Below are 14929 nucleotides of genomic sequence, written 5' to 3'. Positions count from 1 at the left end.
AAAAGGAAAAGGAAACAGATCTGGTTTTTAACGGGGCCAGAGAATTAAGAATACCATTAAGACAAGTGTCATAATATGAGACCAGTTCTATGGGAGAGGATAAATTATAAAAGTCCATTTGCAAATCAATTCTAGAAGACAGCAAATTCAAGTTGATATTCTTAATGTTACGAAAGGCTATAAGACGTGGAAGCTTAGGAACAGAAAAGGTAAGTTTAGCGTTGAATGAGAGGAGAAAGTGGTCGGTTATAGTGAGTTCATCTGCTGTAAGATCAAAAGGAACAACACCAGAGCAGCAAATCAGGTCCAAGATATGTCCTTTACAATGGGTAGGAACATCAGTGTGCTGCTGGTATCCAAAACTCTCCAGGCAAGATAAAAAGTCTCTAGTGAGAGGGATATTGGTATTGTCCAGATGTATATTAAAATCCCCCAGCAGAATTATATTTGGAGTAATTACAGATAGATTGGTAAGGAAGGTAGCAAGATCGTTCAAAAAATTGTTGTTAGACTTAGGAGGACGGTAGACAGTTGCAATGATGGTTGGAACTGGCCCAGACAATTGACATACAGTCGATTCAAAAGAGCTAACAGCAGGAGCAGGCAATGGCAGGACTTTCCACTTCTTGCGATAAATTATCGCGACACCTCCTCCACGGCCAGATGCACAGGGTTGACAAGTGTAAACAAACCCCGGGGGGGTGCATTCATTAAGTTGTGAAAAGTCTTGAGGTTGCTGCCAAGTCTCAGTTAAACAGAGAAAGTCAAACTTACGGTCAATGAGGAGATCCTGAATGAGATGTCCCTTGCTCGTAAGTGAGCGGATGTTCAATAGACCAAAGCTGACAATGTTGCTGTCGCATTTGACAGTGGTGTTAGTCGACCGAGCTAAGCTGGCCAACACGCTATGGTCAGCGTTCCTATCTGTGTTATGTGGAGGGTGCCGAAAATCAGACCAAAAAGAGTTAATTCCTTTCGAGGCGTCCGCTCGGAATCTCGGCGGGACCCACGATGGATGTATCTCCGACGAGGGAGAAGTATGACGTCCGGGTCGAAATATAGCACCGACAGCAGAGGCACAGACTGGAGAAGACGCAGTCGAAGCAGCTGGGTACTGGAGGAGGCCAGTCGCAGGTTGAATAACGAGCGACAGAAGACTCCAAACAAACAACCAAGCAGATATCCTACCAGTTCACATTGTAGGCGAGGAGGCCGCAGGCAGCTCAGACGTCCAGAAAATAAACCTATAAGTTTCAAACGAAACAGAGGTTAGGCTGAAGCTAAATGCAGACACAGCATATAGTATATAGCATATATAGCCACACAGAGATGTCAGCAATATGGCAAAAGAAATACCATCAAAATCACTAGTCTAGAAAAATCAATATTCTAGTTACCGGCGAGAAGCAGCAACCAGTCCCGCCAGCGTTCACTCAACCGGAAGTTATGAAAAAAGTTCGTTACTCTCCTTAGCAGAATCCGGCGTCGGTTCTTCTTGGCTTGCAGATGACCTCGGTAACGTAGAAGTCTTCGATGTTTGGAAAGGCACACAGAGATGACCACCCCAGTTTGTGGACTATTTCCCAATTATATTTTATTTCTTTTATAAAACAACGGTGGAGATACAGCATGAGCTACCCAAGAACACTTTTTTTTTTTTCTCTCTCTCTCTCTCTACCACGCCCCACATTACCCCTGCCTTAAATAATCCATCAATTAACTTTATTACAACTTCCTGACATGAACTCCTTCTTACACAAGTATAAGCATCTGGCCAAAGTGGCTTACATTATAAGTTGTGTTAACACACCACAAAACTCTTCGTCTGCTACCCGCAATCATAATTGCCTATGTAATTCTACTCTTCACAAATGATTTAATTGCAAATTGTTACCACAGCGACTTTTCTGCAGCAAAACTCCACTATTTTGCGTGGTTTATGAAGAAGACAGTGGGTGCGCTTCCCAAAAGCTTCGTAGAGCTAAATCCTTTGTTATCTCGTAATTAAGGTCGTTCGTTAATTAAGTGTTTCCAGATACCCACCCAACTAAAGTAGTACTTAATCTCGTTCGTAAAATAACAAGTAAACCAAGCCATTGGTTATATTTTACTCCATTCTTTACATTCTGCCTGCAATTCTATATCGGAAAGACAGAGGTCACCTTAAATAGATTACATAAAATGCTGACGTTTGTTTTTGAGCAATAATAATAATAATAATAATAATAATAATAATAATAATAATAGATCGATGTATATATATATATTGTCACGCATGCGCGAGTAGGAGGCTGCGGATGGACCTTAAAACACATCGAAAGATGTTCGCCAGCAGGGAGTGGCGGGTACTAACCTTTCTCCTTTGTTTTCCAGAACTAAAGACGTTCCGCCATAGGACCTTTCCCGCAGTACATCCACTTCCGCCCTTCCTCCGCCATCTTCCCTGACGTCAGCAGTCCCATCATCCCTCACGCCTCCTTCCCAGCATTCCTCCACTTCCGACTCCTCCCCTATAAAATGGCCGCCGACGCCTAGAATGGCGTCGCGCGTATGAACTGTTTGTTTATACTTTTGACCTGATTTTTTTGAAGTTCTGAATTGTGGATTGTAGACAATATACGGGGCCAGAAAACCCCAAACCTTTTTGCTGCCTCATATTGTCTTTTACATTGGCGTAGCCAGCAGGATATTTGTCCGAAAGAGATGACTGAAGGACAGGACTTGAACACAGTACTTCAGGGGATGAATGCACAGATCGTCACCCTACAACAGGCTCAAGCCGCTACCAACAGGGATTTGGAGCAAACGAGGACCCAGCTGGCCGAGGCCCGGAGAGTAAGACCTGATCCACCTCGTCCTACGCCCCCGCCTCTGGTGACTATGACCGAGGCCGACGATGTAGAGTTGGCAGCGGTCCGAGTGGGCATCTATTATCGCGCCCTACCTGAAGGGACCCGCGCATCGCACCTATTACGATCTCCCTGAGGAGGAGGCCGCGAATTATGACCTCCTGAAACAGGAGATCCTGGCACGCTACGGCATAACGCCGGGCCAGCAGGCGGCTGAATGGAGGTCCTGGCAGTCTGACCCAGAGTATCCAGCCTGAGCGCAGGCCTTCGACTTTTGGGGGAAAATGGGGCGATGGCTACGGCCCGAAGGTCCCCAAGCCAGGAAGGTAGTGGAGCAGGTGGCCTGTGAGGGCCTGGTTAACGCCCTACCTAGCTCCCTCGCCCAGCAGGTCCGGCGCCACCCATACAAGGACATGTCAGGACTCCTGGAGGTCCTGGAGCGTCAGCTCGCGGCCTACCAAGCCGGGGGTCCGAAAGGCAAGCACGCGGGAACCGACAGGGATGGGTGGCCCACCCCGAGCCCTCTCGACGTGCTGCGGAAGCGTCACTGAAACCCAAAGAAAATCCGGCCTCTCCGCGCTGTTACAAGTGCTGGGAGACCGGTCACCTACTGCCGACCTGTCCCCTCAACACAGCAACGGAGCCTATGGACTGCACTTGGGCCTCCAAAGAAAGGTACTGTACTCCGTTGCACCCGCTGGCAACTCCAAATATGGGAGTGGTGTTGTTGAATAGGCACTCGGTGGTGGCTTTGTTTGACTCTGGCAGCAACATCACCATTGTTGCTCGCCGTTACGTATTACCGCGACAGTGGCTTACGCAGCATTTGCAAGTCACATGTGTGCATGGGGAGACCAAGTCTTACCGTTCCGCCCGGTGCTTCATTACATGGAAGGGGCAGGTTTCCAATTTGATGGTCGCAGTATTGCCCGAACCCCCCTATCCGGTAATCTTGGGACAAGACTGGTCGCAAACAATCTGCGGTAAGACGAACACCACACACAAAGCCCCCCTAGGTCTAGCTATGAGGGGACGAGGCACCCTTCCCGCGGTCTCCACGCCATGCTCGGGGGCAAGCCAAGATGGCGCAGGCACGTCGGGGGACGTTTCTCGGGCAATGGACTCTGACCCGGATGTATCCGCCGGGGAAGGGACAAGCCAGGGAACACTCCCGCAGAATCGCTCACAAGACCCACTGAGCAATTTGTACCATCAATTTCGGTCCACGCCTGCCTCATTTAAAAGGGAGCAGTGGAATGACGATTCCCTGCGGTTTGCCTGGAATGCGGTTGTTCTTCCAGGCAGCTCACAAGCTGACGGTTCCATGCCACGCGAGCCCTTACTTTGTACTGGAGAATGATCTGTTGTATCGGGTAGCAACCCATGAGGGTGAGGTGCGGAAATTGCTGATAGTGCCGCGTACCTTCCGCCGGGAGGTGTGTGAACTAGCACACGCTCACCTCCTAGGCGCCCATCTCGGGGCCGAGAAGACACTGGAGAGAATCAAACTCCGCTTTTACTGGCCCGGGATTAACGAGGAGGTCCGGCGCTTCTGTCAGTCCTGCCCGGAGTGTCAGATTCGCCAGATTCCCAGGAGGGACCGTGCTCCTTTTGTTCCTATTCCCCTTATAGACATTCCATTTGACAGAATAGGGGTCGACCTAGTAGGACCCCTCGAACCCTCAAACCGTGGCTACAAGTACATATTGGTCATGGTTGATTATGCAACCCGATACCCAGAGGCGGTTCCCCTGCGCTCCGCTAACACAAAAAATATCGCACGGGAATTAGTCAACGTATTTTCAAGAGTGGGTATCCCCAAAGAAGTCCTCACGGACCAGGGAACTCCCTTCACCTCGGATACGTTCAGGGAGGTTGCCAAATTACTCCGGATAAAGCACCTAAAGACGTCTGTCTACCACCCTCAAACAGACGGGCTGGTAGAACGTTTTAACCAGACGCTTAAACAGATGCTTCGCAAGGTAGTCAGCGCCGATGGCAGGAATTGGGACCAGCTCCTACCGCTCGTGCTTTTTGCCTACCGGGAGGTGCCCCAGGCCTCTACGGGTTTCTCCCCCTTTGAATTATTGTATGGGCGACAACCCCGGGGACTTTTAGACATACTAAAAGAGGGCTGGGAGGCAGAGGCCCTTCCCTCCTCCAATATACTGGAGTAGGTCGCGCAACTGCGCGACAGGCTCGCTAAAATCAGGCCTATCCTTAAAGACCATGTGACTCGTGCGCAGGCAGCGCAGTCCCGGTGTTACAACCGCAACTCCGTCCTCCGATAATTCCGCCCGGGGGATCGAGTGATGGTGCTCGTTCCCACCTCCCACTCTAAGCTGCTAGCTCATTGGCAGGGGCCATACGAGGTTAAGGAAAGAAAGGGACTCGTTGACTATTTGGTTCTCCAGCCTAATCGTCGACCGAGCGAGAGGATCTACCACGTCAACTTGCTAAAACCGTGGAAGGACAGGGAAGAGTCTCCAAACACCCGTAGGTCCCTCTCCCTATTCGCCGGCACATCTGCCCTTAACCTCGGGGACGAGCTGACACCCTTACAGAGACGTGAGATGACCCAGGCCATCCACGCCATCCCTGAAGTGGTGAGTGAGTCACCAGGCCAGACCGCCCTGATTGCGTATGATATAGCCACGGACCCCGGAGTTATCGTCCGGGAGTGGCCCTATAGATTCCCGGAGGCGAAACGCGCCGAAGTGGAACTGGAGGTGCAACGAATGTTGGATATGGACATCATTGAGGAAAGTCATAGCCCCTGGTCCAGTCCTATCGTCCTCGTTTCCAAGACAGACGGCTCCTGGAGGTTTTGCAATGACTTTAGACGTCTAAACCAGGTCTCCAAGTTCGATGCCTACCCGATGCCCCGCATTGACGACTTACTCGAGCAGCTGGGTGCGGCCTGATACTTGACTACCCTTGTTATGTCGAAAGGGTATTGGCAAATTCCTTTAAAGGCATCCGCGAAAGAGAAAACGGCCTTTAGCACCCCTAGCGGACATTGGCAGTATAAGGTCCTCTCATTTGGGCTGCACGGGGCCCCAGCGACCTTTCAACGTCTGGTGGATAGAGTGTTGAAGCCCCACCAGTCCTATAGTGCCGCCTACTTGGATGACGTCGTCATCTATTCCGGCACCTGGGAGGAACATCTATTGCAGGTCTCGGCTGTCCTCGCGACACTGGCTAAGGCCGGCCTCCGTATCAACCCCCGTAAGTGTTTCTTTGGCTTAAAGGAGGCTAAGTATTTAGGCTACCTTGTGGGACGAGGACAGGTGAGACCCCAATGTTCCAAAGTTAAAGACATACTGGAATGGCCCCGTCCGAGTACCAAGAGACAGGTGCAAGCTTTCTTGGGGCTGGCCGGGTACTACCGCCGGTTCTTACCCTGTTTTTCCGAGAGGGCAGCACCTTTGACTGACTTAACAAAGAAAGGCGCTTCCCTTCATGTGGTATGGAACGACAAGGTGGAACACGCATTCAATGACTTAAAAAAGGCCCTAACGTCGGCACCTGTATTAAGGACCTCTGACTTTAGGTTACCATTTATTCTCCAGACCGATGCTTCGGACACAGGCCTGGGTGCCGTGTTGAGCCAAAGCATCGATGGTGTCGAGCACCCCGTGATGTACCTGAGCCGGAAACTGCTGGACCGGGAGACCCGGTACGCGGCGGTGGAGAAGGAAGCCCTGGCCATTAAGTGGGCCGTGACTTATCTCCGGTACTACCTGTTGGGACGCGAATTCACTCTAGTGACTGACCACGCTGCACTGCAGTGGATGTCTCTTCATAAAAGTCGAACCCGCGGGTCACCAGGTGGTTTCTGGATTTACAGCCCTATAAGTTCACGGTCACTTATCGGCGCGGCGGCCTTCAGGCCAACGCCGATGCCCTCTCTCGTATTCACGACCTCTCGGTTCGGTCCGCCCGTCCTGACGGTCTCGGGCTAAGGGGTCGTGTCACGCATGCGCGAGTAGGAGGCTGCGGATGGACCTTAAAACACATCGAAAGACGTTCGCCGGCAGGGAGTGGCGGGGTACTAACCTTTCTCCTTTGTTTTCCAGAACTAAAGACGCTCCGCCATAGGACCTTTCCCGCAGTACGTCCACTTCTGCCCTTCCTCCGCCATCTTCCCTAACGTCAGCAGTCCCGTCATCCCTCACGCCTCCTTCCCAGCATTCCTCCAGTTCCGGCTCCTCCCCTATAAAATGGCTGCTGACGCCTAGAATGGCATCGCGCGTATGAACTGTTTGTTTATACTTTTGACCTGATTTTTTTGAAGTTCTGAATTGTGGATTGTAGACAATATACGGGGCCGGAAAATCCCAAACCTTTTTGCTGCCTCATATTGAGTCTTTTACAATATATATATATAGCATTTGAAGTCTGAATCACAATCTGATTGTATGGGTGGTTACCTACTAGGTAACACGTGTGGTTGGTATGCAAGTCGGCAAACATTCCCCACGGGTGCCCTCTCAGCAGGGCCGGATCTAGACTTGATAAGGCCCTAACCTATTTGAGACATGGGGCCCTTTATAAGTCCAGATATTCTATGTAAGTGCCAAATATGATTTGTTTTGGGGTCCCCCAAGAAGGCGTGGGCCCTAAGCTATAGCTTGTGTAGTTTATACGTAAATCCTGCACTGCCTCTCAGTTGCGAGAAGCAGATCATAGTATGTTACACAGTTGACTGTCAAATAATGCAAAGAGTACGCTACACATGTTTCGCCCTATTTTGGGCTCATCAGGCGTACACACTCCACTGCACACCTCATCGGTGATTGAACCTCGGACGTCAGACAAAAGCACTTTATTTGTGACATTGTGAGAAAAAATCCTCTTCCAATTCCACATTCAGCCCATACCCTCCTCAAACATTTTTTTAATCCCTTCTTTAGTCGATATAAATTGGAAGGTTAACTAGATTACAGCCGGAGTTTTGCAGTAGCAAGCACGTTTGATCGTGTGTGCAGGATGACCAGTGTGTTAGAAGAAAATAGATCTCAGACTGGCCGCCCTGTATGTCAATCAAGTGGCAAATGCCATAGGGAATATATATGATAGACTAACTTTTTTGTTTTGTTTTGTTTTAATGCAAAGCGATCTACCTGCACTCCCTTTGAGATCTACTGGTCGATCGCGATCGACGCATTGGGCACCCCTGTTGTAGGCTATCGATTAGTGCAAAGGGTGCCCGTTGCAGCTTTAACACCTGTAGACAATTTGACTGCATATCGAGTTTGATTTGGTCAACTCATTATGTCATCAGCCACATCTTTTAAAGTCAGAAGGTAAAGTCAGATCTCAGTATGAGCAACGACAACGGCAGCTGTTAAAAAAAAATTGCATTTTTTATAATTATAATAGACCCGTCCAAGAAGCCATTTCATAGGAGGTCTCCATGCTGTTTTCCAGGCGGACACGAACCCCATTGATCGCTTCAGTAATCAAGAATTAATAGAGCAAGACGGGCTGCGCAGAAGTGAAATAATAGATCTCCTTGGTCTGGTGCTGGATGAATTGGGAAGAGGAACATTTGGGAATGTTGCCTTCAGACCTGCTGTGCAGGGTCGCGCCCGTACCAGCAGTCATAGTGCAAGAGGCAGCAACAATCCGTGGATGGGGTGCCAGCTCATGGGAGGGTGAATACGAGCTCACACGTGGGGTCAATATAGCTTCAACAAATATACAATCGGAAGAAGAGAATTGAAGCATATCGAGTAAACCCACATAGAAAACATGCAATCTCCAAGCAGGCAAGAGTTGGGACGTAACCCTCTTATGGCAAGGCAGCAGCTCTACCGCCACGCCACCGTAACATGAATTGGTTTGTACGGAAGCTTTAGGTCCATCTCTCACCATCGAAGCCATGGCTAACAAGATATCAACTGCTGCACATGCATATCACGACAAGAGGTGGTGTGGTTATGCACTCTATAGCTGATAGGAAGACAACGGCGGTACGTTCACACGACATGTCTCTCAGGAGAACTATGGCGATATACTAAAGGCAACGCGTGCGTGAGGTACGACTTGAGGCACAACCTCAGACAACTCAGTAACTGCAGGACACTGACACTGACCGATGAAGGCACATGTCACTAAGAGCAGTGGCGACTAACAACTGTGTAAAAGGAATAGAGTAGATGACAGTCTGCGTGTCTTGACTGACAAAAAACTTGCAGCGGCAACATTTTCGGTGAATGTCATAGCAGATGCCGTTTCATGTCTGCTCGTGTCTTTATGAGAGATGGCTCGTTATCATCACAGGCAAGCAGTCCCATACCATGTGAGCGCAGCATCGTGAAGATAAGGTCTGGCTGGAAGGTCCGTGATTTGTGTTTATTCAAATGCAACAATGGCATTATTTGTTTTATCAATCGGAGATATCCTAAAGAACTTTGGTATTCATGTGACGTTTTTCACATACCACTCTATCAGAAACAAATTGACTTCTAAATCCTTGGAAAAGTTTTACAATGCATTCAAAACCACACAGTACTTGTACATTTCATATCACAAGGATCAAGACACTTAGAAAAATTTTCAGTCTCACACTTCATGACCATAATTTTAGTGAGTGTGATGAACTCAGAGTCAGTCATGACAAGTTTCTGTGAATAACTGTTATGTAGTCTGGCATATCCAGCAGTTCAGTCCAACCAGTTTTAGAATCACTCAGAAAAAAAAAACCAAAATTATAGGGGTGGGCTTGAAGGTACGAGAGAGCAGACAATGAATGAGCACTCAGCCAGAGGTACAATGTCTATGATGTGGCTACACGGAATAAGAAATGCAGGTGTTTGGGGAGCGAGAAACAAAACAGAAACTCATATGTCTAATGTAGCATGTTTTATAAATCGTGACAGAAAGAAATCGAAACAAAAAGATAATACAAAATTTCTGAGTTAATGGTTAAACCTCCTTATAATCACCAGTTTTTTTCAGGCAGCACATTTTTAGCTGGCAGGGCTACAATTACTTGAGGTTCCACATTATTTCCTGGGCTGGTTAGACTGATCTCATAAGATAGATACTTTATTAATCCATCCAACCATTTTCTAACCCGCTGAAACCAAATACAGGGTCACGGGGATCTGCTGGAGCCAATCCCAGCCAACACAGGGCACAAGGCAGGAACCAATCCTGGGTAGGGTGCCAACCCACACACACAAACACACCCAATTTAGAATCACCAATCCACCTAACCTGCATGTCTTTGGATTGTGGGAGGAAACCCACGCAGACATGGGGAGAACATGCAAACTCCACGCGGGAAGCGAACCCGGGTCTCCTAACTGCGAGGCAGCAGCGCTACCACTGCGCCACCGTACCACCGTGCTGCCCCCCATTATTATTCCTCAAGGAGAAATTCACAAACTCCAGCAGCAGCATACTGATATAAATAAATAAATACATTTAAGAGTGATAAAAATGCAGGAATAACAGAGAGTAACTTTGTATAATGTTAACATTTATCCCTCTGGGTGGAATTGAAAAGTCGCATAGCGTGGGGGAGGAACGATCTCCTCAGTCTGTCAGTGGAGCAGGATGGTGACAGCAGTCTGTTGCTGAAGCTGCTCCTCTGTCTGGAGATGATCCTGTTCTATACATGATACTGATACACAAGAACAAGAAAAATAAAGGCAAAGCAGGATGCTTTTCAATGGAGACTATCGTTTCCTTAATGTAGATAGTGACATCCATTACATTATCTAAAATTTTGATAGCCAGTGCAATTTTCTACACTGTGGTGTTTTGGGCTGGTAACTTCACTTCAAGAGAGCTTCAGAAAATCGACAAATGATTAGAAAGGGAAGAGTCAGTTATGGGACACATTTTGGACCCCCTGCAAATATAAGAGGTGGAAAAATGACAAAACTGAGTGTCATTTTCAACAATGCTGCACATCTATCTATCTATCTATCTATCTATCTATCTATCTATCTATCTATCTATCTATCTATCTATCTATCTATCTATCTATCTATCTATCTATTAAATAGTGCCTTTTTCTATCTATCTATCTATCTATCTATCTATCTATCTATCTATCTATCTATCTATCTATCTATCTATCTATCTATCTATCTTGGGACAGTTAACAACATGGCAGACACAAGCAGGTCTTAAAGATGCTAAATCAATGAAAACTAGATGAGCTGTCACTTTCTGCTGTCAGCCATCACGCTCTTCAGAGTCGACACAAGCACAAAACAGCATGTATTGGTTTTCTTTTTATTCGTCTTTTCTAACAGACTCTCCTCTTTCTTGAATCCTCTCCATGCGTTTGGGATGATGCTGTTCCCTTTCCTGCTGGATTGGCTCCTGACACTGAACTGTTGTGGATATGTAAGTCTATTGATGTCAAGTGTCATTTGTATTGTAAACCACAGTGGCATTCTGTTCTTTGTGAAGGCCATCATTTTGTGGTCCCGTTGCCACGACACATTATGCAGTTATTGCGTGAGCATGGCCATGAAGGTTGTGCCTGCTGATGTTATTACTACAATGATATATAAACCAACAGCATGCAGTAATTCACCATTCAAGCTTTTCAGTTTCTTTTAAGTGTTTCACGCTTTTGAATATAAAGCAAATAATCTAGTGACTGTGTTTATCTGACTACAATTTTTTGTTAAAATTTGAATTATGACGTGGAGTCTTCACCAAGTTCAAGCCCAGCAGAGTTCTACCCAAACCCAGCCAGTCCTCTAATATTACCTGCTTGCCTCAGCTGGATTAGGCCAGAAAATGGGAAGGTGGCCAAACAACTGGGAATCTACAAAATATAAGAAGAGACACACAAGAGGAGAAACAACTTTATAATATTAACAATTTGGTAGACTTTAAAACCTGAGTTTGTAAATACGTGGAAAAAAATCTTTATTAATGAAATTAGAAAAATACAAAAAAATTTCAACAGAGCAAAGAGAGGCACAAGGAGTTGCCTCCAAGGGCAATCCTAAAGAAACAAGTTGACAAAATAGATCCACAAGTCAGCACCCATAGTCAGAAAGAGAAATAATCAGAAGACAGGAAAGCAATCCATCAAAGAAAAGAATATAATCTACACTTAACAAATGATCTCCTGCTCCTACATAGCCAGAGTGAGGACTCAGGAGCAGTGACATCTGGGTGGCCACGCCTACAAGGAGCATGGAAAGTAGAATTTAATTATAGAACTACAAGCGAAACCAACAGAAAAACATGAAAAGTAACAGCATAATAATAAATTAATAAACAGCCACAAAACAGAATTCTGAAAGTTTACAACTTCATACAGCGTAATCTGTTTGAGAAATCTGAATGAAAATTGAATAATTTCTACAAATTTCATTGAGGAATTTCTATGCCAATTCTCAAAAAAATTGGTCCACATGAGGCCTTGTTGTTTTATGTGGCCAGACTGACAGACCGACAGACATGGGCTATCGCAATAAGTGCTTTGTGCGTTATAAGTGAACACCTAAAATGGAAAGGTGAGGGATTTTTTTGGATTGTTTGTATTTGTAAATATTTTTTCTAATATAATAATGTACAGGTATATGTATAATCATAATGTTTGAATGAAACAATACATTTAGTAAGATTTATTAGAAAAGTATGCAGAGCTTTACCAATAAGAATAATAAAAATAAGGTTGACTGAACTGAATAAATGGACTGAGCAGAAGCTGCAAGCAGACTGTTGACTTGCTACTAAAGTATAATGGAGTTTTCTCTTTTTTTTCCAGCTGGATTCAGGAACGGAAAGTAAAACTGAAAAAGTTTAAAAGAAACAGTGGTGAGGAGTAAAATCAGCTGAGCTGGTTGGTGTTTTATATCAAATAAAGTGAATTTGAATACATTCTTGTTCATCATGGCACTGGAGAGTTGCAATGTGTTGCATGTTTTTCAAACAACTGAGGAGGACATTAGCGACTACTATGACTACTAATATCCCTACTATTACTACTACTACTAATTATAATAATACTAATAATACTAATAATACTAATAATACTACTACTACTACTACTACTACTACTACTAATAATAATAATAATAATATTGCTGTTACCATTGCTACTAACACTACTATTTCTATAATTATTACTATTATTATTAATACAATTACTACTATTTCTACTACAATAACAACCACTCCTCCTACTACAACTACTATTAATATGAAAAAATTCTATTATTACAGCAACTACTACTACAACGCAAGCAACAAAAGTACTTCTTCTAATATGTATACCATTACTACTACTACTACTACTACTACTAATAATAATAATAATAATAATGATGTATTCATTATTACTACTACTTCTTTAACTATTACTACTTGTATAAATACAATTACAACTACTTCTACTACACCAACAACTACAACTACTGCAACTACTATTAGTAGAAAAATTCTATTGCTACAGCAACTACTACTACAATGCCAACAACAAATAATATTACTACTACTATTACAGCTAATACAACCACTGTTAATTATAATTAAACTCATACTATTTCAACTACTACAACTGATGCTAATACTAATACTACACAATTATTTCTACTACTAGAAATACTAATACTCCCCTTTATCTACTGCAACTAATATTATTTCGACTACTACTACTTCTAATACTATTGTTACTACTTCCACTATCACTACAACTAATGCTAAGACTGAATCTACTACTTTAACTCTAAGTAGGTAGAGATTTTATGTGTGACATTGTGATTTGTGATGGTTTTTCATACATAGTATTTTATTTACAATGGGAATCCAAACGAGAGAGTGAATCTGACAAGGAGATGAGATGAGGCACGTGATACACAATGCTGAAGTGCTAATGTGGCCTTCTTGGTTATGATCAGTACTATGGCAAGGGCACTAGGCTCGCTGTCAGCTACTTCTGGGCTTCACAAACTGATACTGCCAAGCAAACAACCGCTGCAGTAACCTCCCCATGTTGGAAGGTTGCAGGTTCAAAGGGAAAGCATAAAAACTCAAACAACTGTATGGAACCCCAGAGCTCACCTACAGACGGATGGAAGACATCGCTCCTGCCTGTGTTTAGGACAAAAATTCTTTCCAGCATGCTGTCTCGATGTTGGACAAGTACCAATTGCAATAATCTCTGACTGCATCTGCTGTGGCCAAGTATAGCTCTCCTTTGACTATCATTTTATTGTGAATGTTTAACCGATATTAAACAGAAGCTAAAGAATAATCTATTACTGTTACTGATTCTTTCTTCTATTTAGAATCACTGCTGTACTGCTGTGAAATGATATAAGATATATGTTAGTTCAGTAAAGGCTGCAATTTCTAACTAACCTCCTCCCAGGGAGCATGTGCCCCTTGCTAGATACACGATAATACTACTGCTATTAGTAATACAACTACTAATAATACTAATACTTCTACAATTAATAATACTACCTCCACTACTACTACAACTAATACTACTTCTTTTATGAATAACAGTAATACTACTACCAAAACTACTATTACTACTACTACTACTACTACGTATTATAATAATAATTATTATTATAATAAAATGGATATTAATACTAGTAATACTTTTACTGTTACTAATATTAGCATAACCAGTACTGCTACCACAAAACGTCTGCTACTTATACTACTACTACAATCACCACTAATAATAATAATAATAATAATAATAATAATAATAATAATAATAATAATAATAATAATAATAATATGGCTACTACTAATAATACTTTTGCTACGAATATTATGAATATTAACACAACCGGTACTGCTGCAAGAATAAACTACTACTACTTGTACTGCTACTACTTATAATAATAATAACAATAATAATAATTAATAAGGCTACTACTACTAATATGTTTACTACTGCTATTTCTATTTATATGCAGAGACACTGGAGTGTGTTGATTCTCCTTAAAATCTGGTCTTAGGGTCCTTACAATTTAGAATTAAATTAAAGCTTACTTTTACTCTTTGAATAACTTTAATGTTATTAAGTGAATGCCATATTTGCCCCATTGTGTGTGTGAGTTGCACTTGCGCCC

The sequence above is a fragment of the Polypterus senegalus genome, chromosome 12 (assembly GCF_016835505.1).
Source record: "Polypterus senegalus isolate Bchr_013 chromosome 12, ASM1683550v1, whole genome shotgun sequence".
NCBI classification, from domain to species: Eukaryota; Metazoa; Chordata; class Cladistia; order Polypteriformes; family Polypteridae; genus Polypterus; species Polypterus senegalus.
The sequence above is the reverse complement of the archived record's forward strand: the minus strand, read 5'-3'. Positions refer to the sequence as shown.